General features: G+C 42.2%; 1 protein-coding gene and 1 long non-coding RNA gene across 2 annotated transcripts in view; one reads left to right on the forward strand and one right to left on the reverse strand.

Moving 5' to 3' along the window:
• The window catches only part of TMTC2 (transmembrane O-mannosyltransferase targeting cadherins 2), a 322,742-nt gene that overhangs the window by 34,524 nt on the left and 264,475 nt on the right, over positions 1–23,743 (forward strand). The gene's annotated exons all lie outside the window — the stretch shown is intronic.
• Positions 401–16,939, reverse strand: LOC142924015 (uncharacterized). The gene is made up of 4 exons (XR_012941147.1): positions 16,743–16,939; positions 14,115–14,186; positions 4,166–4,264; positions 401–2,427 (listed from the first exon to the last, which is right to left on the reverse strand). It is a non-coding gene; the product is annotated as an uncharacterized LOC142924015 (long non-coding RNA).

A 23,743-nucleotide genomic window follows, 5' to 3' on the forward strand; every position in this document is an offset into this window, starting at 1 on the left:
AGAAGATGGGTATAAACTGATCAATCATTGGAAGGACGCTATCAACCATTTTAAGTTGTAACTGCCTGTGATGTTCCCATCCTGGCACCTTCCGATGTTAGTTGTTAAGCTGGATGAGTGTACTGGCAGTCTATAATGTAGACTGTAGCCTGGTTTTATCTCCTGTAGAAGTAGATGCCACTGGTTCTAAATGTTCTGCGGATGTAGATGCCACCACCACCATCCATTGCGTGGCGGTTGAACTTACGACTATTGGTCCGAACAGGCAATTGGACATACGGACAGCTTCGTATCTCTCAAAGTTTGTAAGTCGAATGTTCGTAAGTAGAGGAGTCCCTGTACTCTCGTATGCAGGGTGGTGGGAAGGTGCTGCCCTCGACTGTGTGGACCAGAGGTCACTTGCTGGGAATCTCAGAGGTAGCTCTGTGCCATTCTCTTCTCTGGGCCATTCTCTAGCAAGACAGTAATAGCTAAATCTAGATGAAATTGGATACACAATAACAAATATAAGGTTTTTGTTTTAATCGAACTCCTAGAACCATCATGTCCAAAATTTATTTTTTAAACATATGGGATTTACCAACTGCCTTTGATGACATGTGAAAAATGGAGAGGGAAGCCTCATATCCTGCCTGAGTGCTGCCTTGTATTGGTGTAACCAAAATAGAATAATTTTCTATTAACAACCCTTATCAAACATTCGCTCAAGTCAAATATATTCAGCAAGGCTCCACAATATACAATTAATAATCTGTATGGAGCAAAATTAAGTTACCCTGTATTGTGTTGCAATTTACCAAGAGTGTGAGTCACCTGTTTGCAGTCGCGCTCATATATTTCCCCTCGGTGCACTTGCTAATGCAACACTCCCCAGAGACACGTGCCCAGATATTTTACATTTCCTACAATTATCTGGCGACATACCTATCCAGAGCCATAAATTAGCGTCCAATCAGAATAAGTTTAGTCCTTGATCCTGGCAATGCTTAATGAAAATTCTAAATTGTATTTACATACAAAATTTTTAAAACATGTATTATAAAGTGGCTGGGTGGTTAAGGGACCTCATGTCTGTGTTGGAACACCCAGCGGAGATCTCGGCTTAGAATTCAGGCAGCTACCCAAAGGTTACAGCAGGCTATCAAGTGCAACGGGTTGATGGCATCAACTAGACCACCGGTAACTCTACAGAAATGTTTAATATTATTTTACCAGGTAAGGCCCACTGAGCTGTATAGCTCTATTTCAAAAGCAACCTCCCCACAAATGATAGCTCAGTGAAGTGACTTATGTGAAAATGTATTGCAGGCAAATATTCCGAACGCATGTTTCTAAATGTGGAGGAAGAAACCGGAGTACTCGGGAGAAAAATCCACGTGACCACGGAGAGAACATGCAAACTCCAAATTTACAGGTGTCAGGGTTGGGAATGAACCCACGACCTCTTCTATACCAGGCGAGTTAGTTAACATCTCACAACTGTGGAATCATACATTTTATTTGGTATACTAAAATACAGTTTGAAAACTTTTACAGGGCATGAGGTGGGTTATACGGTGTAGTGTTTTGTGAGAGATGTCTGCGGAAATACTGTAACTCGAAGACCATCTTGCCGATATTAACTATGTTACCCTATTTGTATGTTTTATTTTTAAATTATATCTTAAAGCTATTTTATATTCGATATTAATTTAATTTTATATACTTCAGCCCCTTGGTGTTAGACTTTTAACCCTTATTATAGTAAGACTTGTTTAAAACTTATTTAAGATTTTAGATTCCTATATGTTGAATGTATGCACCATCCTGCCAAAGTAAATTCCGTGTCGGTGTGAACTTACATGGCGAATAAAACCCTTTCTGATTCTGATTCTGGTTTAATCCTTCTGGTGACTTTCTTTGACATCGCTGAATGCTCAGCTGGCATGACGCTTTAGAATTACTATACTGCACACAGTCTTCTAATTTTATATGTACTGTCTTTCAGTTTTGCCAAGAGTTATTTTTTTCACATTTGCTCTAAAGAAGCCCGAGTGATTACAATACAAGCGACGAATTTACCTCTGTCAGAAACATCTGCCAACAAAAAGATGAAATCTCGCCAAAATAAAACTAGGCACTGATGAAAACTAGAACCGACAAACCGGCTCATCCGTTTCGTGATTATTAGTTTCTTTGTTTCTGTTAGTCGCGTGGTAAGTTTTGTGGAATTCATTACAAGCTTTCTTTACTTCGTGCTGGGAAGTGTGAAAGTGGTTGGGGCGTAGGCACAGGTAGAATTGTTGATCCTTCTGCAATGTGATAAAAACAAATGCGGGCGGTTAAATTTATTTTTTTATTAAGGTCGTAAATGTCACCCGGCAGTTAGAGCCCCATATCTATGTTAAATTTGTCCGCTGACAGCTGATTGTCAGTAAATGGCCTGCGCTGTAAAGCCAGAAGAGAAAGGATAAAGTCAAGACATCACAAATTACGGTACAGTAGCCATGTGCAGAACAGGCCATCTGTCAGTGCACTACATTAACACAGAAACACATCTCTGTTCCATACATTTGTTTCATTTGTTCCAGGGTAAAACCGTGAGCTCACTACACTGAAAATTCGAATCATAACCATGGCAATTTCACCGATCGGCTGTGCATTTACAACAGCATGAGCAGCTACCAGGGTACAAGTGCATCCACCGGGACTTATTTATTACAAGTCAAAACAGAGTAACAGTTAAGCGGAAGCTAAAACAAACTTTACGAACCGTTGCACATAATGAGGGCACGCGTTGCTGTAATCGTTTCCCCTAGGGCACGCTTTAGCCGCAGCTGAGCCCACTCAACGAGAGTTCGCACACTCTTGCACGACAGAGCTGGCCAGCCGTGTCGTGGGCTTAAGGATCGTGCTGCACGAGGAACGACAACTCGTTCACAGCTTCCAAGCATTCCCAACAAATATTCCGCTCAATCAAATCCATAGCTGCGGAGCATGCTTGCTTTTGCGGTACTTCGTTCAGCTGTTGCTCGAGCTTCGACTTGCAACGTCCACATGCAGTTTAACACGGACGCTTTTGCGACCAATACTATCCATAATAGAGTTGTTTGGGTCAGATCGCGCGAATATATAGATGCGTCGTTCAACCCGCCACCGCCCGAACACAGCCAATGAGCAAGAGTTGTCACGTAAACAGTGCGTGCCAAATCGTTACGGGTTCAGCGCGCCGGTGTGTTGGAGAGTAAACCCACAGCATTTACAATTCGAGTACCGTGAGGTTTCGCCGGGTAATTATTAAGCACATTGCCCGAGCTGCTTTGTTTTTTTGCGCCAACCTCGCAACGCCACGAGTGAATGGGCACCAGCCGCACACGTGAAGAGTGTATTCTCGTGGAAAGAGTCTAACGTTTGGTCACTCTCGTGTCTGCCTGATTAGAAACGTCCTCGAGTTGAAGCTTAACGTATTTTAATTAAGCACCTCGCTCTGCATGGAACACCGTGACAAACCGTCTTTTCATTGAAGCTTGCTGATATTTTCAGAGTTTATTTTTGAATCGTAGTTCCACAACACGTCGCGGCTAAAGTTTTACTGAATCCAATTTGGTCTCGCTGCGTTATCCTGGCTACGATCCATGCCTCATTTCCAAAACATGACCCAGGCTTGCTTTGCAGTTGTTCCCTTGTATTTCAAATGGCAGAGCACATCGGACAGCGTGCATACATTGCTGATGAGTTACATTCTCCCTGCACATTGCACGCGTGTGCCATGTAATAACGCTGCTAATAGCGCTGCTTTGCACACAGGTCTCTACCAACAATTTACAGCCCTTTATTAATCCACTGCTGGATAGAGACCTCGTAGCCCATGCTGTGCTACGGATCACTATTTATAGAAACAATTACCTGACATCGCCCAATGAGCCTATTAAGTAAAACAAAGCTAAGTTCGCTTGATCACATAAAATCTTGCCCATTCATGGGGGTTGTTTGGTCATACTGTGCTGTACTGGAATTGTCAGATTTGCCCCGTACCCTTTACGCGGTGTGTGTGTGTGAAACATGTGAAATATCCAAATGTGGTGATAGCCTTGATAATACATTTGCACTATAGGTTTTTCACTTGGTGAATACTCCGCAGTGAAAACACATGACTGCAATAGTCCAGCACATTGTCAGATGCTACCATATGGGACGCCTGGTGTTGAAGCTCAGCACTCTACACAAGATGCAGCACCCAGGCTGCATTGCCGAGATCTTGGGTTTGATTCCTTAGCGCTTTTACCTGAGATAAAAGAAAAAGTTTACTTTATTAACTCGGAATCACCCAGGAGGGAAGACAATTTACACAATATTCATGGATGGAGCATGACATTTGCAGACTTTTTACAACGCTAGTGCCGAATGTTTACAAGACAGTCTAGGATTGTTAAAAGCTAATATTAAACTTTTATTTATATTCCAAGTAGCCATTCACCTTTTAAGGGTGTAATTTAATAATGCAGTAATATATCTTCTTTTGGCCACAACTCTAAAATACACTTGCCCATAATGGATGTATAAGCGTTTGGGTACAGCATGCAGCGATTTGCTCTTAGTTTATTGCATTGTTGGCAGTAAATCGTCATACCCTCAAAACATTTTGAAATTGCCCACTTCAGCAATTGTTTCTTGCTGTGGTTGTCCCACCTGATGACGGACGCTTGTGTTGCGCCCGAAACGTCACGTGATTTAATTGATTTTATTTCGTACCTACGTGACTTTACCGAAAGAACCAAAGAGCATCACCCTCAAAAATTAAAATGCATTTACAGTTCGTTATATGTGAATTCAATGCATAAATGTTGCAGTAATTTAAATGATTCAACATGAATAGATTGAGGCATTCATTAAAAAAGCCCTCCTGTGTGTAATGTGGACCATTACATTTGAAGGTTTAATTTTGATGCCACTGTGCACCCATGCCTGCAAGTGTGCAATGGGGAGGCTGGACTATGCCATGAACCACGGGGCATTCAGTGCGTATTTTTTTTCCTCCATCCCGTTGCCAGCTGTGCACTCGAAAAATCAAAGACTGTAGGGTGCTGTGGGCACTGTGTCTTAGTCTCTCAAGCAAAGCTGATGCACACCGTATGCTCAGAGCAGCTGTGAAGATGTTTTTTTATTGAAGATACTAGTCAACAAAGGTTGGCAATCAACACTGCTGTTCAATCAGCAGTTCACTACATTGACTCTTAAGTTAATGACTTGTCAAATGTTAGCACGTGGTTTCATCAAAGTTAACCATATCATAATTTAAATGCCGTGTGTTATGCAGCAGAGGTTTAACTGAACATTGTTAATAGCAGAGTAGATTTTCGTAATGCAGTTTTGAGAATACGACACTTATTGAAATGACCCCCGTATGTCGGTGCGCGGGAGTGGTGGCACAGTGGTCAGCACACGTCCAGTGGCAAATGTTCTGGGTCGTCCCAGGGCTTGACTCAAACTTATTTAATATGGGTACCTGGTGCTGTGTATAAACATCAACACTGGGGAGAGACGTAGGCAACTCGATGTAGTGCTAGCCTTGTACATTGCCGGGTTTGATAAATGCCCTTGAAGCATCCCATGTAAGGCTGATCAGCGGAACTTTGTGCAGTCGTGCGGTGGAGTGACACTTGCCGTATGCTCAACAATCTGGGTTTTAATTCTGACCCAGATCTTCAGGTGGTCTACATGTGTAGTGTGTACACCTGGCATGAGAGCCTCCTCTGGGTTGGCCTGAATACCAATGTTCAAGAGACACAAAGGGCGATGTAAAACTCCATATGTGACTGTTCTCAATCGAACAAAGCCTCTGATTCGTGAAATACGTGTGCACTATACATTGTGTTAGTTCTATATGACCGGAGCGTTTGTATTTTCGTGTCATTTTGTCATTGATACATATGCTGAGCTTTTACCATTCCAAATCGTTCTGCCAGCAAAATATAATTCCTTGCAGTTCCAGAACTCCTGGATAATTTTTTAGGATATAGGTGGAGAAGAGATTATATTTGTTATGGTACTCTTTTCTGAAACGAAATGTTAAAATGCTCACACACGGCTGTGAGCAATTTCCAAATCCATTTTACATTAAAACTGCACATCGGATTTACAAATGAGTCTGCATAACAACCAACTGTGTTTGAAATGACAAGTTAAAATCATCTTATCTACAATTGGAAATAACTTGTTAAATAAGTCAATTAATTCACAATCATAATTTTTTCAACTTAATTAAACAAATGTATGTTAAATTCCTTATTACATTTTGTAATTGAATTGATAACAGGTCACTGTGTAATTATTTTTTAACGCTGCTACACTATATTAACGCTTGCTTAAAAACAATATTATGTCATGCTACTCCGTATATTAAAAGAAGAGTTATTTTAATTTAACTGGACTGGATCTAAGACAGTTATTTGCTCTAATAATACCTTTTCCAGAGATGACTGATTCATTGTCCTCTAGACACACACGAGATCCTGCATTTTAATAGATATACTGCTCAGAGCCGACTGTAGATTTTGAGTTTAACGTTAAACGAACAGAAACACACAGCACTATAATTGCTGTAATAGATCTGAGTTAACACATTTTTTTTAAATTGAACAATGCTATAGGAGCTTGGGATTAACGAGTGGAGCCGCAGGGAAATTCAAAGTGGAGCAGTGCGAGGGAAGAAGCAGAAAGAGAAGCGAGGTGACTTGCAGGGTGACGTGGTTGAACAGTGTGGGTGAGATGAACCATCATTCTGGTAGGCCCGAGTCCTCAATGTGGAAGGAGGAGACGGTGAGTGACGTCCACGAGAACGGTAACCACGTGGCAGTGGCGATAGCGTCGCGCCACGGTGGTGAGATGTTCATTTCATCGGCTGGTATGCAGGAGGTCATGGGTTCGATCTCGACCCTGATGCCTGTGTATTTGGAGTTTGCATGTTCTCCCCGTGCTCACGTGGATTTTTCTCCAGGTCCTCAGGTTTTTCCCTTCACATTTAGAAACATGCGTTGAGAGTATTTGTCTGCCATACATTTCCCCGTGATAAGCCACTTCGTTGAGCTATCATTTGTGGCCAGGTCGCTTCTGAAAAAGAGCAATACAGCTTCGTGGGCATTTCCTGGTAAAATTAAAAAAAAATTGTTTGTGTTTTTTTTATCGAAAAGTAGTAAAAAAATAATTTGTACAAACATCGATAGTTCCACTCAATGCGCCATCACCTGCTCATCTTAATGCTTATTCTGCATCATCAGTTACCGTCTGCAGAGATATGATATATGCAGGGGCAAATACTGAATGGGTAAACAAGATTTAGCGTTTGTGTACAAATCCTTCTGCCTGCTTACATCGATTAATTTGTTTCTTTCACGGTCTGAATAAACATGGGACTGCGTTTTGTGTGGTCTTTCAACCATTCTCATTGTTTTCAATGACAAATCAAATTGTATGAAGTCAGATGATTTATGTGCTGGATTAGTTTGCTGGAGGGATGCACGATTGTATAGGCATGCCTAGCCCCAACAGTCTGTTATGTCTTAATTATATCATACTAAGATATAGTTTAAATCGCCCAAACATTCGAATGAAGGGCTCTACTGAAAGAGTCTTGAGTCCTAAGAGAGAGTCTTCCCTGAGCAAATAAATGGAATGATTTACATCTTTATTTATTGATAGTTTTTGTGTGTATGGGGGGGGGGGAGACAATTCAGACCATGTCACCCAAGTCTTATCTTACAAATCATGGCACAGCTTCTTTCGCATCCACTCCACAGCAGCCATCTGAGACACTGACCTGTGTGGTATTCACCGCAACTTGAGAAAATTGCTATGCGACTGAGACATGCCAGGCTCGGCATCCCTATTTGCGGTCAATATCATAAAAAAAGAAGCCTAAAAATATTGTTTGGATATTTCAAGGCGCAGCAAATATGACAATGTATGTACAGTAACCTCTTGTTAATTCGACACATGGGGCTCTGGTCTTGTCGAATTATCTAATATTCCGAATTACATGCGGTGGTATTTCCCAGTGTCTCCTGCCCCAATAAAATGTTTTTTTTTTACAAACTCTTCACACACCCCATGCATTGACACACACCCCTGCATCAATTCTATCAAAAACTTTGGATTTGGCTCGCAGACTAATGGATTTATATATTTCAGTCCCTTTCTAGTACCTTCTTGATGTATGTGTAGACGACATTTCTTAGTGGGTTGGCTTGCACAAATTACATAAACAAGGTAAAGTCCAAAGCGACGGGGCCTGCACTAACGCTGACCACATGCACCGCCACCAGACTGCGTCGTTGTTTTGGTCGTGGCACGAAGTCGCTCCACGTGCACGCCGAAATTGGACCACTCAGTACGGCAATTCGGCTCGTGGCGAATTATTAATAACACATATTCCAAAAGCGCAGCCGTGCCGAATTGCCCCCAACTATGAATGATCAAATACCGAAATAACGAGGTTTTACTGTATGTTGAACTTCTTTCGCACCGTACATAGCCAACCATGCTTGTCGGAGAGGATAACTAAACAGTAGTACTGTATACTGTATATATCCACTCTGCATTGTGAATGTACCATCATGAAGTACAGATTTAAATGGCTCATGATAAAATTATCCTAGAAATTAATTAGCAGTGGAGGTTACTGCAGGGCATTTACATCTTTTGGTGTATGAAGCTTGCATATGGGCTTTATAATAGAACAAGCCATTTGTCGGTTCATCCTAATTGGCATACCACAATGTTCACATTGTTTCAATGATAGTGGTCAGCAAATTTGCCACTGCCCACCAATTTCTGCAGAGGGTTATCATACATATAAGGTGCATGTTAACAACCATGCAAATTTGTTGTTCTCAGGAGTAAAATGTATGTGCTCTTGATGTAGCCCAGATACTATTTTGAAAATTGCTCACGGTGAAAACAAAAAATCCCAATGGCATATTGCTAGATTGTCATAGCAGATTAGATCATTGACCTGAAAGGTTTGTCATATACACAACAGTTATTTACCAACAGTTTGCAAAATAGAATATTGTGCATTGTTTTTCTTTTAGGCCGCTTAGTTTTTAATGAAGGACTCATTCAATTAAATACTGTCTTTTGTCAACAAAAAAAAATCGGTGAATTGCGTTCATGGAGACTGCAGCCAATCACACGTGAGCATTGTGTTTCCACGTGGCCTCTCTCCCCTTCTCCTATCTGTGAAAGCACATTAAGTCACAAAGACTCTCTGACAGGAGGTCAAGGGACAGACCCAGGTGGTGTGGGTGTGCAGGCTGGAAAAACTGGTATCTGCGTCAGCCAAACCCCACACCGTTCCCACGTGCTTGTGTTTGGAGCCACCCAGGGCTCTCATTGTTGTTGAGGGTTTTACTCCTCCGCCTCCCTTTGTTGCAGGAGGGTGAGCGCCACTAGCCTCAGCATCATTCACAAGAATCCCCCAACAACGGAGGTCCTGACTTTGTTTGTACCAGAGAGCAGCAAGACATACAAAGACCCCCCCCTTCCCCCATAGCCTAAACAGGCTGTTGGGGAAAGTGATGTTAGCGAGCACCAATGAAGGCCAGCATGGTGCACCAGGGGGTGGGTGGTCAGCACCACCACGCCCGGCTACCTTTGTCTCACCAGTGGTGATGTTTACACACCGCACCAGGTACTCAATTAAGGCTGAATCGACCTAGGGCAGGCCCAGGAACAGTTAAAATATTCGCCACTGCTACTATTCGTGAGCGGGACTTTAACTCCCGTCACTGGGTTCGTAACGCAGTGCTGCCCCCACTCCCCTCCATCGCAAGAGGCTGTAATAACAGTGGGACATGGGCATTCGTTATATTAAAATATGAGGCATTTTACATGAGATTTGTGCAGCACGTGCTCACTGTGTGAACAGCATGTGCTTGCTGAGAGAAAATCACTGATTGGCTGCAGTCACGAGCCTGCTTTTGTGCCATTGTTGTGACAAGCCATGCGTGCAATTTATTTATTTTACACAAACCCATTTTCAAAGAATGTCCAATTTTGTACAAGTTATTTCCATTTCCATTTGCCAACTAAGTGGTGAGGTTTGTGGAGTTTAACAAATAGGTTCTTTCGAGTTATTATTGAACACGTGACAATCCACGGAAGCTTCACGTGCAGTAAAAATAACAAAGCTTTACCTCCTGGTGGAAGCGATGCAACAAATCTCAATATTTGCAGAATGTCCTTCACATAACGGAGATTCCGCTCATTGTATGGCCTGAAGTGCACACCTTCTTACTACATGGGACAATAAACTGTTATTGTCAAGGCAATCTAAAAAAAGCATCGAGGATTCAAGAGTGCACTATTGTTCAGGTGCTCATGAAGGTAATACCCCTGTGCTATGTTGTACATCTTGGTCAATGACCTCAATGAAGTTACAGCGGTCAGAGAACACGTACAACGTGGGTTTTTGCTGTGAGAGTGCTCTCTATGACGCCCATTGTATCGTTTGAATGTATGAGACTAAAAGTCCATGCAAATACAATAAGCAAACAGTATATCGTAAAGTCATCCAATGCAATGACTTAAACCACTGATACTATTAGACTTGTATTATGATGAGGATTGTTACAGCAAATGAGATACAAATAAAAAAAATGCAACAACAACAAAAAAAACACTTAACACTATTTATGTATGGTACAAAAAGGTCAAAATACAAATAAAAAAACCTAAAGAGCACGTTATTTTTTAGTCAAGGTGCAAGTGAAGGAGTCCGTGGTGGCCACTTCTTGCTGGATGTGCCGACTTTATATACTGCACATGGTGGCAAGTTGGTAGGGAGGCAGGGAGGTAGGTAGGGATGGCACAGTGGCAGGGATGCAGGGAAGCAGGGTGGAAGAGCTCGTATCGTCTCTCCCTGTTCTAAATGGGTTTCCATTGGATTTCCTGGTTTCTTCCAAGAGATAAAAAACCCCCATACAAGATAACTGGTAGTAGCCAAATATCCCAGTGCTGAAACATGACCTGCTAATGACAATGCTCAATTGGGATTACGCATAGGAACATCGCACCATTCTTCGTGGGTTAACAAGCTAAATTATAACAATAGTAAACCTCATATGTGAGCATCTAATACACACATCCTAATATCAGATTAATACATGATCTCGATTTAAAGCTTTCGTGACTGCAAGGATTCATCTTCTTTGGTTCTTTCACGTAGAATGAGAATAAAATAATAAAATAAAACAATAAAATTCTCACGACGTTTCGGCCACAACACAAGTTGCCTTCTTCAGGCGAAAGGAACAAACCTGTCGTGACGACAGAGCTACACACCTTACCACATGTCGTCCCGACAGGTTTGTTCCTTTCACCTGAAGAAGGCCACTTGTGTTGTGGCCGAAACGTCGTGAGAATTTAATTGTTTTATTTTATTATTTTATTCTCATTCTACGTGACTTTACCGAAAGAACCAAAGAAGATAATACATGATCGTTATTGATTTCGGTATTGTGTTTTAAAGTGTTCACAATATGTCACTCCTAAAAAGCAACATCAAAGGTTAGCAAAATAAAGTTATTTTTGGAATGTACCTTTGACACAAAGGTAACAATTCGCAGCCGTACCTGTTGCTGGTTCTATTCGGCATAATGTGATGCAGCGGCATGGCTACACTAAGCTACTCAATATTGCCACGACACGGGCATCTCTCAGGAATTCTCCAAGCCATTTGCGTCTTACGTGAGCGCATCGCGCGCTTTCAGATGCGCATCTGAGGACATCTAGAACGCTCTTCCTTCCAATATTGAGAAGCCACTGAAGCAATGCACTTTAAAATGTGACTTTAAACTTATTTATTTTGAACTGCTTTTTGTGTTTAGTTTGTTGTCCTTCCCCGTACCTCCGATTAGCACAGTTGGCTGCATGCAGTGCGAAGGAAGTTCAGTGTACATGCAAGTGAGCTTTGTTATACAATGAATCATCAGTCGTTCTATCCTGATAAAACTGATGGTGGAGTTGCATTTTAAATTGCCTGTGACTCAAACGATAATACCAAATGAGAAACATGCATGCAATAGATTCACAAACCGTTAAAGTAGGCAACTCGGATTACTCCAAGTATATATTTATTTAAATGTAACAGTGTCGTCGTCATGGGGTTTTTTCTGCACTTTTCAGCGTTTTGCTCCTATGAGATACATTTTTTTTTAAGTTAAATGGTCTATTGAATATATTGTTCATGTTTTCTCCGCTGCAACTCAAAGGTGTTTTCTCAAATTGTATGTTGTCGTATTTCGTGGTTTACATTGTGTTTACTGACGTTTTCTTTCTCACAGATTATGACGCTGTCCTCGATTGCATATGCTGAAGATGTGTTGTGTGCACGCGCATTGTGGCCGTTTCGTTGTTGCTGTTCCTTCCGCCGAGTGCCATCGATTGTGCACGTTCTCTCTCTCGGAATCCAGGGTCTCCAGTGCAATGCCAACCCACCGTCTCTAATGACTCCTGCTATATTGTTAATGTACTGTACATATAAATGAATGTATCCTCACATACCCTGCACTAAAATACTTATTTGTCAATGTGTATGCATGTTGAACTTTTTCGTACCGTACGTAGCCAACCGTGCTAATCGGAGGACGACAAAAAAAAACCTAAAGACAAAATGCAATTAGAAATAAATAACTTTTCCATTTAAATTTAAAAGTGCATAGCTCCAGTGGCTTCCTAATATCGGAAGCTCAGGAACGATTCCCAGACACTTGTGTGGATATATATTTGTTTTAGCCAGAGAAATGTTTTCACGTAGCACAGGGAGTTTACAGGCGAGGGCTTGTCTGTAACCCAACGCTTGGCCGGTTACTTTTGTCCCAATTCATCTTCGCAACAGATCCCCGGGAGCCCCCCCCCTCCCTCCCCACACTTTTGTTCCCTGCGGCACCGAGTGTTTTTTTGTGCCTCTGGTCGTAACCCCCTGACCTTTGCTGCCCCCATCCTTCCAATTTCAAACGAGGACCATTCAAAAACGGAAGCCAGAACGGCATTTCTTACGACTGGAAAAGTCATGGCAGCCCTGCTAACAGGTATTACTCTGCACTGCTATCCCCAATTAAAGTATTTCCAGTTCCAATAATCTAACTCGACAACGATCACAAATATAATGCTCTCCTATTCTAAAGAGTCGAATCCAACCCTATTAGAATCGGTGTTTCATTATCCCAAATCCAACCGTGTTAAAATCAATGTTTCATCATTCTTAAATGTCTAATTATACTTTATATAAACTATATATTTTTTTTTCCTTCAAATTACAGGGTGAATTATTTCATAAGCTTACACTATTAGTAATTCATTGTTCTTGCAAAATTTAAAATACTTCTAAGGTACAACATTGCCGTTTTAACATGTTAAACAATTTATAGAATGGAGTAGTAGTAAGCGCACTTCACTATGATCCCAGTGTCCTAAGTTCGATTCCCGGCCATGCCTAGCTTCAGCCGACAGTGATATCTGAACAAGTCCTGGGCTCCCATTTCACCAATCCATGCTGCTGACCAGCGTGGTGAAGTATGGTCAAACAGTTGCCGTGACCAACACGGTACGGAAGGCTATCATTCAGCGGTTGGTTTACAAAGGGCTGTACATTATTTTCCTATTAAGCACTGCAGTGCTGCTAGACACATTCGACAGTGTTCTTCCATAGAAGCAGCACATTGTGATCTTACAATCACATAAACATACATATCCTAAGAAAGAAAACCCAGCAACCTTTAGCATAATTCTTCAGGAGTATAACAGTTGTTTGTTCACCGATGGCAAAAGTAGGTCAGATTATGTGCAACTTCTGATGTTGTTATTGCAGAAATGTTTACAGCTGCAGCCCCACTGGGCGCATGCTAAGTCCGTTAATGCCTCCCTATCCTAATGAGCCACCAGCGGAGAGAGCCGATGACCACAAAGGCCTTTTTGTGGAGCGAGCTGGCAGCCGCGGAATCTTGATGCAAGTGGGCCGGGGGGAGAAGGCTGGGCCCCCCTCTCAAAGAACATCCCCATCATCTCCCCCTACGGCCCTCCCAACAACTCCCGCAACCACACCGGCACACCCAGCAACAACAACCCTCCCAACCCACCCGCCGCCGCCGCCGCTAGCACCTCCGAGCGGCAGCGTTGTCGTCACGTGGGCCACCACCCCGTGTCACCATCTGTCACGCGCACACACAAAAGCCAAAGTGCGCTGTGGCGCTTGCAGGGAAGCACCGTGACCAGCGCGCTCGACGAGTGTGCTAACAACTAACAATGCTGGCCTTTCACTTCCCCCTCCCCTCTTCAGCGTCCTGTCTGCTGATGGAGGAGGAGGTAGGGGGGTGTGTGTGGAGGAAGGGCTGAGTTACAACAACAACAACAACAAAACCAGGGTTTAAAAGCGGACTGCATATGTCTGGTGCTAATGATTTTACGTGAACTCATGCGCTCGTCTTCAAGCTCCAATCGCTCTTTAATTCCTACGCAAAAATACCGCCGCTCGCAGCGCCGCAGCACGCGTTCCTGTTGCGTAGACAGAGAGAGAGAGAGACCCACACAGGATTAATGCATTTTTGGCAGCAGCAGACCAGATGTTGGGCTTACGGACGCAGGATGCGCAGCGGCGCATGAATATGCACCGAATTTTAAGAGTCCTGGAAACCCGTTGAATTGTGTGCGCGAGAAGCTGTGCTGTCAGAAGGGATGCGATCGTCAACCAAATCGCGTACTTATGAGTTGGCAATTGCAAATATTCCTCCATGCACCCGCAGAGCACCTTACAGCTTCCGGGAAGATTGAAATTCCGAACAAACGTGGACGTTGTTACACTGAATTCCTTAAAACACGAGTGACACGGCAGATTGTGCTTGCAAGAACTGCTGACGAATCGCTGTAACCCAGGCAGGTAAAAATTGGGCAAATGTCTTGGCGGGACCTTAAAAGGTGGTTTCGGGGAACGTAGCAATGATGCATTCAGCCGTGGTGACCACGCGCGCGAGCATGCGGGCGTGTGCGTGCGTGGGGAGAGGTGGTGCAGCGGTTAGCGCTACGCCGCGCTACAAACCCGGCGACCTGAGTTCAATTCCCACTCACGGCCAGCACCAGTGATGATTATATGAACCGGTTATAGGCTTCCCCTAGGTCGACTCAACCTAAACTTGATACCTGGTGCGGTGTGTTAACATTGTCACACGCGAGACAAAGGCGGTCGGGCGTGGTGCTGGCCACCCACCCCCTCGTGTGCCGTGCTGGCCTTCATAGGTGCTCGCTAACAGCACTTGCCCCCAAGTTCATGGGGGATCTTTGTCTTTGCACGTAGATAATTAGGCTTGAGAAAGCGGCGTGCGAGAAGCATTTAGCGGCTCAGCCGAGGGCTGAAACTGCTAAGCAGCTACAGTTCTTTGGACTTGTCACTGTGACACTATCTATAATGATACAGCCATACCAATCCGCGGCCATTGTATGGCTTTAATGATATATTATGATTTGCACTTACGACTGTCAGTTTGGCATCCTATTTTTAGTGACGTTTTGTTAAAACCGCCGGGTGCAATAATGACAAGTTTTATAAGCTGTGAACGGTTATTTCAACAGGCGAAAAACCTGAAAATAAAGTACACAAAATGGAAAGCGAATGTGATGAACAATGATTGTTAACGATGGCTTTGTTTTTGAAGACATTGTTTCATAGTGTAAATTGTCCTTTTGTCATGTTGCTTGATGCATTATTGCTGATTTGCCGGAATGAAAATCTGCTCAGAAATTCACAAGATCTCAAATTCATCAAAGCACTGAAATTACATGCCTATTATATCCTTAGCTCTTTCGGTAAAGTCACGTTGAAGGGAAACAATAAAATAATAAAATATATATAAAACAATAAAAATTCTCGCGACGTTTAGACCATAACACAAACGGTCGTCATCAGGTGTGTCGGTTTGCATAAAGTTATTTATTTATAAACGGTGTATTTATTTATTTATTTATTTAAAAAACGTCAGCGCCATGCGCAGCGATTTGGCAGTTTATTTAGAAAGACTAGTCCATCTATGGCAGTTTATTTAGAAGTTTATTTAGAAGGACTAGTCCATCTATGGCAGTTTATTTAGAAGTTTATTTAGAAGGACTAGTCCATCTATGGCAGTTTATTTAGATAAATATTTATTTAGATAAATAAACTGCCAAATTGCTGCGCGTGGCGCTGACGTTTTTTATATAAATAAATACACCGTTTAAAAATAAATACATTTATGCAAACCGACACACCTGATGACGACCGTTTGTGTTATGGTCGAAACGTCGTGAGAATTTTTATTGTTTTATATATATTTTATTATTTTATTGTTTCCCTTCAACGTGACTTTACCGAAAGAGCTAAGAATATGAATTACTGCAGTCACGAAAGCTTTAAATCAAAAATTACATGCCTAGTCTAACTTTGAAGCTATAATAGCTGTGTACATTCTCAACTGTGAAACGGCGATTAAAATAAAAAAAAATGGGTACAAAAGTTGAAATTGCAATTAAATCCAAACAAAAAAAAAACCTTCCAATTCATGCCTGAATCATACACATTAACGTTTAAAATGGTACGTCAATTAACCACACCAAATTGAGATTCATTGTTTAGCTTAGCTGGCATTTGTTATACATCTTTTTTTCGTCAGTTTTACAATTTAATTGCACGCATATTGACATGCTGGACTCGCCATGCACACGACCTGTCCCCCGCTCACCTCACTCTCCCCGCTCCGCACGCTCTTCCACACGAACAACCAAGGGCTTCCGTCGAAGCCTCCGTGCGACCTACACTCAGCAAGGAGCTCGCGCTCCTTCACCACTGCTTGCCCACGCTAGAGCATTTGACTGCTCTAAATGTCCACGTGACGAGCCACTTTGTGGAGCCGTTGTTTGTGACCAGGTCGCTTCTGAAAAAGACGCCGATATCAAAGTGGGCTTTACCTGGTAAGATACAAAAAAAAAATAATTAGTTGAGTTTTATTTGTATATGTATATATTTTTTTAAGAGATTTGTTTACCGTTCCTATAATTTGCACTCCTACCTGTTCCTACTGGACATCTGTGAAAAAGAGCTTTATAGCTCATCGGATTACTTCAGTATAAATACAAATTTTGATTCTGAACTATCTATCCCCAGCCATCCACTCTGTCAATTAATCTGTCCGTGTTCACGTCCAGATTGAAGACCTTACTCTTCTCCTCTGCCCACTGACGAAAGATCAAACAATTATTGCATCTATCTACGTGCCCTCTGGAAGGCGGTGTGATATGTAGCACACGTGGTTTGGAACACATTTGCGATACCTGTGTAGGGAGGATAGTGTTTTTTTTTTACCAAGATGAGAATAGGGAATTAAAACACTTGGTTGCTGTGGAGTTACATTGTGGGCATGGCACAACCACTGATGGGGATTCAGATTCTTTGGGTCTTTCGGTAAAGTCACGTAGATAGAAATAAAAATATCACGACATTTCGATCGCAACGCAAGCAATCGTCATCAGGCGGAAGAAAGAGAAGGGAAGCTGCTGATGCAGGCTGCATTAAAGGTTAGAAATGGGCTTAGCCCCAGTGTGATAAACGAAATGGGCGGGGCTAGTGATGTTTAAGTGAGAAATTTGCATGTAAATGTACTGTGTAAATGTGATTAGCGTGTCAATGTGATGGGGATTATTTAAGTTACCTTTTTGCTTAAATGAGCTACGTTTAGATTCCAATGGAGCCTGACATCTCAACGCCTAATCCCATCGATGCATTTGGTTGATCGTGTTAGAAATGGCCTCGCCGGGTGCAGGACACCCCATGTATGCTCCCACCTCCGGTGTCCCCATATTCAATTACACACGGACAATCCCTCGGCCAACCGCATGGTGTGGGGAAGGCCTCTCCGTTGGTCGTGCAGAGAACAAGATGTTTTGTAACATTAAAAAAATCTGAACTCTGTTGTATGGATTTACAGTTAGTTTTTTTTTTATACTCCAAAAATAACCTTGACTGCAGAGATCGAAATGAGTTGAGTCATTCAAGCATGACACAAACACTGATGGGGATTATTTAAGTTACCTTTTGCTTCAATGAGCTACGTGCAGATTCCAATGGAGCCTGACATCTCAACACCTAATCCCATCGATGCATTTGGATGATCGTGTTTGAAATGTCCTCGCTGGGTGGTAACAGTAGTTTTTGCCACCTTAAATGCAGCATTGCTTGAGTTGAGCGACACAATATGTAGAGATTTGCAACTGTACAGGTATAGGCAGACTCCTAACTCTATCTCTTGCTACGTGGATCTGTACAGCTTGTGCGTTTCTCCCGTCTATTGGTTATTATGCGTAATGACTTTAGTAAGCCCCTTCTGTTGAAGCAGATGTGTTATATAGGGGTTAGGTCACTCTCAATGAGCTTCGAGGGTTCAAAATGTCACCATCCATCACAATTACTGTATTGTGATTTAACAGCAACTGCCAAGATGGCTTTGTGGAATAGCTTACGTATACTTCTATTAAAACTCTTACTTAGCAAGTAAATCTATTAAATGTGGGCGATAATTGGTCAAATTTTGTTGTTAACTTGGCAGCTGTTTGGGTTGGACTGAGATATTTCTCCGGCTTCTCTTCGCGTGAATCTTAGTATATAGACTCATAGTGTATCATGTGTATTTGAAATGTCAGAGGTTTCAATAGGCAGCTCGAAACAGCCCATTCGCTCAAATAGCATATCTTGAAGGTTATAATATAATTGTGCCCTGTGCGATTGTAGGCACAGAATGACATGGTGGGTTCTTAACCTTACACTTTTTTGTCAACCACTTTTATCTGGAGAAGTAAAAATTATGCTTATGATAGATTAGCGTTCCCTATATTACTGCCCACAATATTATTCACTAGGAGATCCAGCAAAGGAGTCTTTTGCAGCTATACCGTGTCATTAAGACATGAGCAATTGGCCAATGCTGGTGGACCTAAGGCAGCGGTGGAAATTCCACATTCCCTTAGCGGGGGCGAGTATATCCACAGGACTTCCACTGTTGCTACCTCCCACAAAGTGGTTTTTATTTTATCGACCCCAAGCGATGACAGTCCGAGCCGACCCTGACCAGATGTTATCGTTTGTTTTAATTGCGATTGAGAGTCGAGCACTTTCATCACAGCACCACCCGGTCGGATATATATTCGCATGTCCATATCGGAGGCAATAAAAGCATAATCATTTTTATCAATTTCTTCGGGGTATGTTGTGAAATACGACGGTGATGGTCTGCAAAGCGGCACATTGTCAACAAAAAACACACTTAAACCCTGAGATAAAGCGCGCTGAATTTCACAGACACACATTCAGCTCTGCGTCCAATATTGAAAGTGCGTGGTGGCAATTAGTGAATGCCATGTTTATTGGTTTAAATGTGAACCCCACTGAAGAGTCGGGATGTTAACGTGCCGTGTTACACCTCACTCGTTATATATGTTTACAGTCGTGATCACTCAGACCACAGTGTAATTGGATAGATTGCATGTCCACACGTTCTATTAGATGTACATCATTAGTGTTTTGCAAAGCAGTTGCACTCTCTAGACCATCTAAGCTCAACACTGTTCCTCTATATTTGTGTCCCCCTATGAACGTTCATTAGAAAATTCAGTTTGACATTTAATTGTCACGCTTTGTTCCAGCTGACGATGTTGGCAAAAAATATGGGTGTCATTTTGGATCCAGGCCTAACTCCTTGGTGCCACATGAAAAAGCATTGTTGTGGTCTGGTACTATATGTCACATCGCATATCCCGTTACAATGCCATGTTGTGGTAACGTTTCATTAGTGTTATATGATAGCCTCATATGATAGCCTACTGAGCAGGGCTGACGGTAACTACCATGTTCCAGGAGAGTAGTGATACCAATTGCCCTGGTGTGCCCGGGACGGTCCCGGTGGCTTCAGAAAGACCAAAGGCGTTTGCACAGAAAATATATTTTATTCCCGCTTCAAAATGTTCTTACCTCCTACTCGACTCGTGATGCTAGGGAAAGCACGGGGCTATTGGAGCAGTGGGCTGGGTTTGCAGATGAGTGAGTAGGGCCTTAAACAGTGGATGGGGATAGTTATTGAGTGGGCGTGGCTGTGTAAAAGTGGGTGGGGCTGATGAAGGGAGGGAATATATTTATTGGAAAATAGATTTTAATCGGTGAATCAATTTTTTTACTTATTCTACTTTGTGATTTGAGCACAATGGTGGATTTCTAGATTTGAATATATTTTGCATTTTTCAATAAGCAGAGCTGGACAAAAAAAAAAACAGGTATCCTGCTGTGGTGTAATGGTTCGCGCGCTGCACATTGTCGGTTTGATATCATGGCATGGCAGTTGAAACTATGGTGAAAGCTTCTTAAATCTCCCTCTGTCCACCCAGAAGTTTAAATGTATCCACCGCAGGCAGTCTTTCGGCAGGCCGCGTGTCGTGTGGGGGTGAAGTGTGGCTAGACATCTGACCAGCGTGGCAGAGTAGGCCACTAGAACTCGTTATTGTAGCGCAGCCTCTTCTATCAACAGTGGCATTGGCATGCTATTGCGCGACTGCACTATTACCTTTTTGGCCTTTTATGAAAGAAGAAAAAAGCAATGTTTGCACGCGTGCCATATACTCCAACATTCTGGATTAAGGGATCAGGGAAAACCACCTGGTTCTCTCTTCAAATCTGGGTTCACACAAGGTGGTGGTGGGAGAGGTTCCCCAAATAAAACAAAGTGGTGCCCTTGATTTGCCTTCACTGCCCTGTACTTAACATCAATGTGGCCAGAATATCGGAGTTACAGGCACGGCTTTGGCAAGGAGGCTTCTAAAATGCATCGCAACTGCCCTGTGGCATGCAGTGTCACTTTATTATTGTAACTTCAATGCAAAGAAGGAAATGTCACTATTTTAAATAAACACTGCAGAGTACTGTAATAGCAGAGGAATGTGAAATAAGATATTCACTGTTGTCTTCAACTGATTTTGCCCAGTTTTATTAACTGCACTTTTGGAAATGTCCCAATGCGCTGGTTATCTCCATGGATTATTGCATCTCATTAATTGAAGTGATTCGCGCACAGCGCTGAACCAGGCACCATGTATTCCAGACAGCAAGTCATGTAAGTGGCCAGCGATTTTTTTTTACCTGGTTCTGTTTCTCTCTCTTTTCGACTATTTTACACTGACCAGAAAGGTGAGGTATGGGCGAACAACCCCAATCACGACTGAGACGATGTGAACACAGAGTTCATCACGCAGTGGCTTCACAAAGGGCTGTGGATTATAATTTGGTTGCATTGAGTGATTTTATTGTCCTGTTTCACGAGGACAATTTCTCCAGACAGCAGACATGCCAGGTAATTCAATTTCTGTGCCTAATTACTCCATTCGCAGACACGGCGTTTCATTTATTAATAGTGCAGACATAACTGTAAAGAAACTCGTTAATTAGTTAATCCGTTAAATTCAACCACAAGAGGTTACTGACATGCGGCATGTTTGTGGTTTGATTCGGAAACCTTCATGGCAACCGAATAAGGACATTTTGGCTGCATAGCACACTTGTGGTATGTTAATATTAGACGTATATTATTTTGTTGTCAAACAACGTAAACCAGATGCAGGCACACTTGATCCCAAGCACATGTGCGCACAAGAGAACCCGTGGAAAATGAATCGCTGGGGGCGGGCTCAGAGGCTTGCAGAGCAAATGGTGTTCAGAGCACTGAGCCAGAACTACTGGGAGCCTGGTTTGAATCCAGGCAGCCATCCGAGTTAAAACCAACGTCTCAAATATACTGAGTTGATGGCCCCAGCGGAGTAACACATAACTGCACCAAAAAAAAACACATTACGTTTTTCACCGAATCCTCAATGCCACTCTGAAAGGCTCAAATGATCCACTGTATTCATCAGCTGAATGATTTGTGGTGACATCTCATACACCGTGGAAAGGAGAACGCTGCATCACTGGGGTTCCAACCAGAAATATAGGGGAAATTACTCCGAATATTCAAAGCTAAGTACATTTGCATACGTTGAGTCACTATTGTTACGATTGAGAGTAATTTTTCCTTAACGGCCACCACAAGCTCCAGGTAATGGTGATTTATGCATCGTCCTTTCCTGATTGTAAAAATGTCTGTAATTGGATGGAGTCCATTGCTGAAATTAAAACGTATTTGCCGCGTTTCAAATCAACTAATTTTAGAAAGGAAAAAGGACTTAAACATTTGTTTTGCCCTCTTTCCTCTCTTTGAGAAACTGTCTTCACATTATGTTCACACTATCGAAGGAGTATTGCTCTTTTAACTCGGTTGGCTCTGAGGAAACCCCCGGCCTCCTCTTGTCTTCTCCTTCGTGAGATGTTCGAAGACGTTTTAATCTCGCGAAGAAATGAGGTTGTGTTGTTACCCATGTTCTTGTAATGCATTACAAAAGCTCATTAAAAAAATATATGCACTGCATCAAAACAATCCCAACATACACGTGTATTCCTGCACTGGCCAAAAGATTTTAGCCACGTCATTGTAACGGATTTATGTACGATTATAGAAACCCCCATATAATCCATATTCAATGGCAAAACAAATGTGTAATCGTGTTTAAAGTAGCAGTATTCCAGATACACTTTTTTGAAGGCAGGTTGTGTGTGTTTTTTTAGATAGGGTGCCTGGGTTTCAGGTAACTCTTGTGGATCTAAGCAAGTTCAAGATCCGCAAGATCTTCAGCAGATAATGAAACTATGGGAAAATTCATTCTTGCATTGCATCTTTGTGCCAGTTTTCTAATTCGCAATGTGAGAACAATATTACACGTATCCAGCAGTTGTAGTTTTACGTTTTAATTAAACGTGTTAAACACGGCGAGCTGTTGCTACACTTTACCTGCTGTGAGCCGTAGGGATGTTAATTAAAACACATTCCTTCATTCATCCTTCAACAAGTTGGCACTGTAAGTCTTCTTCTTCTTGTTTATATTTAGGAGCTGAAATCTGTTCTTGTAAAACCCAGCAGTAAACAAACCTGTTTGTAACAAAGCAAAGATAAATAAGATCAAAAACACGTGGGCCATTTCAAATATTCAACCGATGTAGGACAGTAAAATCCGAAATTTAAATAAATATAAGAGTAATGTTCCTTCAGAAACTATAACAGTAATGAATCAGGCACTTAGAAATGAAGACGAGGTGATTTTTTTTACACTTATAACCAACAAATTGAGAACAAATTTAACTTTAGTTGGAGGCATGGGCGCAGTATAGGCATGGGATGGCACTCAACTCCATTGATTGTACTGAGCAAATGATTAACAGATTTGGAAATGGAGCATGCCGCTGAAACCATGCCCAGAGGTAGCAGAGGGCAAGATTTCCAAATGCTCTGAAATAAATCATTTTGATCTCTTACACCACTGACCGCCGCATTGTACTGGTATAATACCTTGAACATGTCAGTGCTAGGAGCTGATGTCAGACTTTTGGTCTGTGAGGACATTCATGTTTGAAATGCCTCAAGTTCAATTTAACTCAAGGGATTGAGGCAAGTGTGTGTAGCAGGCATTGAGCCATTTTTTCAACAAACAGGTGCAGATCCATTGAGATGACTTCATTTTCCAACGCAGGCATAGAGGAACATGATACATCGATGTTTCTTTTAAAACCACCTCTTAATAAACCACCTCTTAATAAGCTTTCAAATGTAATGAGTAT

This window comes from Petromyzon marinus, chromosome 7, assembly GCF_048934315.1.
Source record: "Petromyzon marinus isolate PM22_M1 ecotype Great Lakes invasive population chromosome 7, UKy_Petmar_22M1.pri1.0, whole genome shotgun sequence".
NCBI classification, from domain to species: domain Eukaryota; kingdom Metazoa; phylum Chordata; class Hyperoartia; order Petromyzontiformes; family Petromyzontidae; genus Petromyzon; species Petromyzon marinus.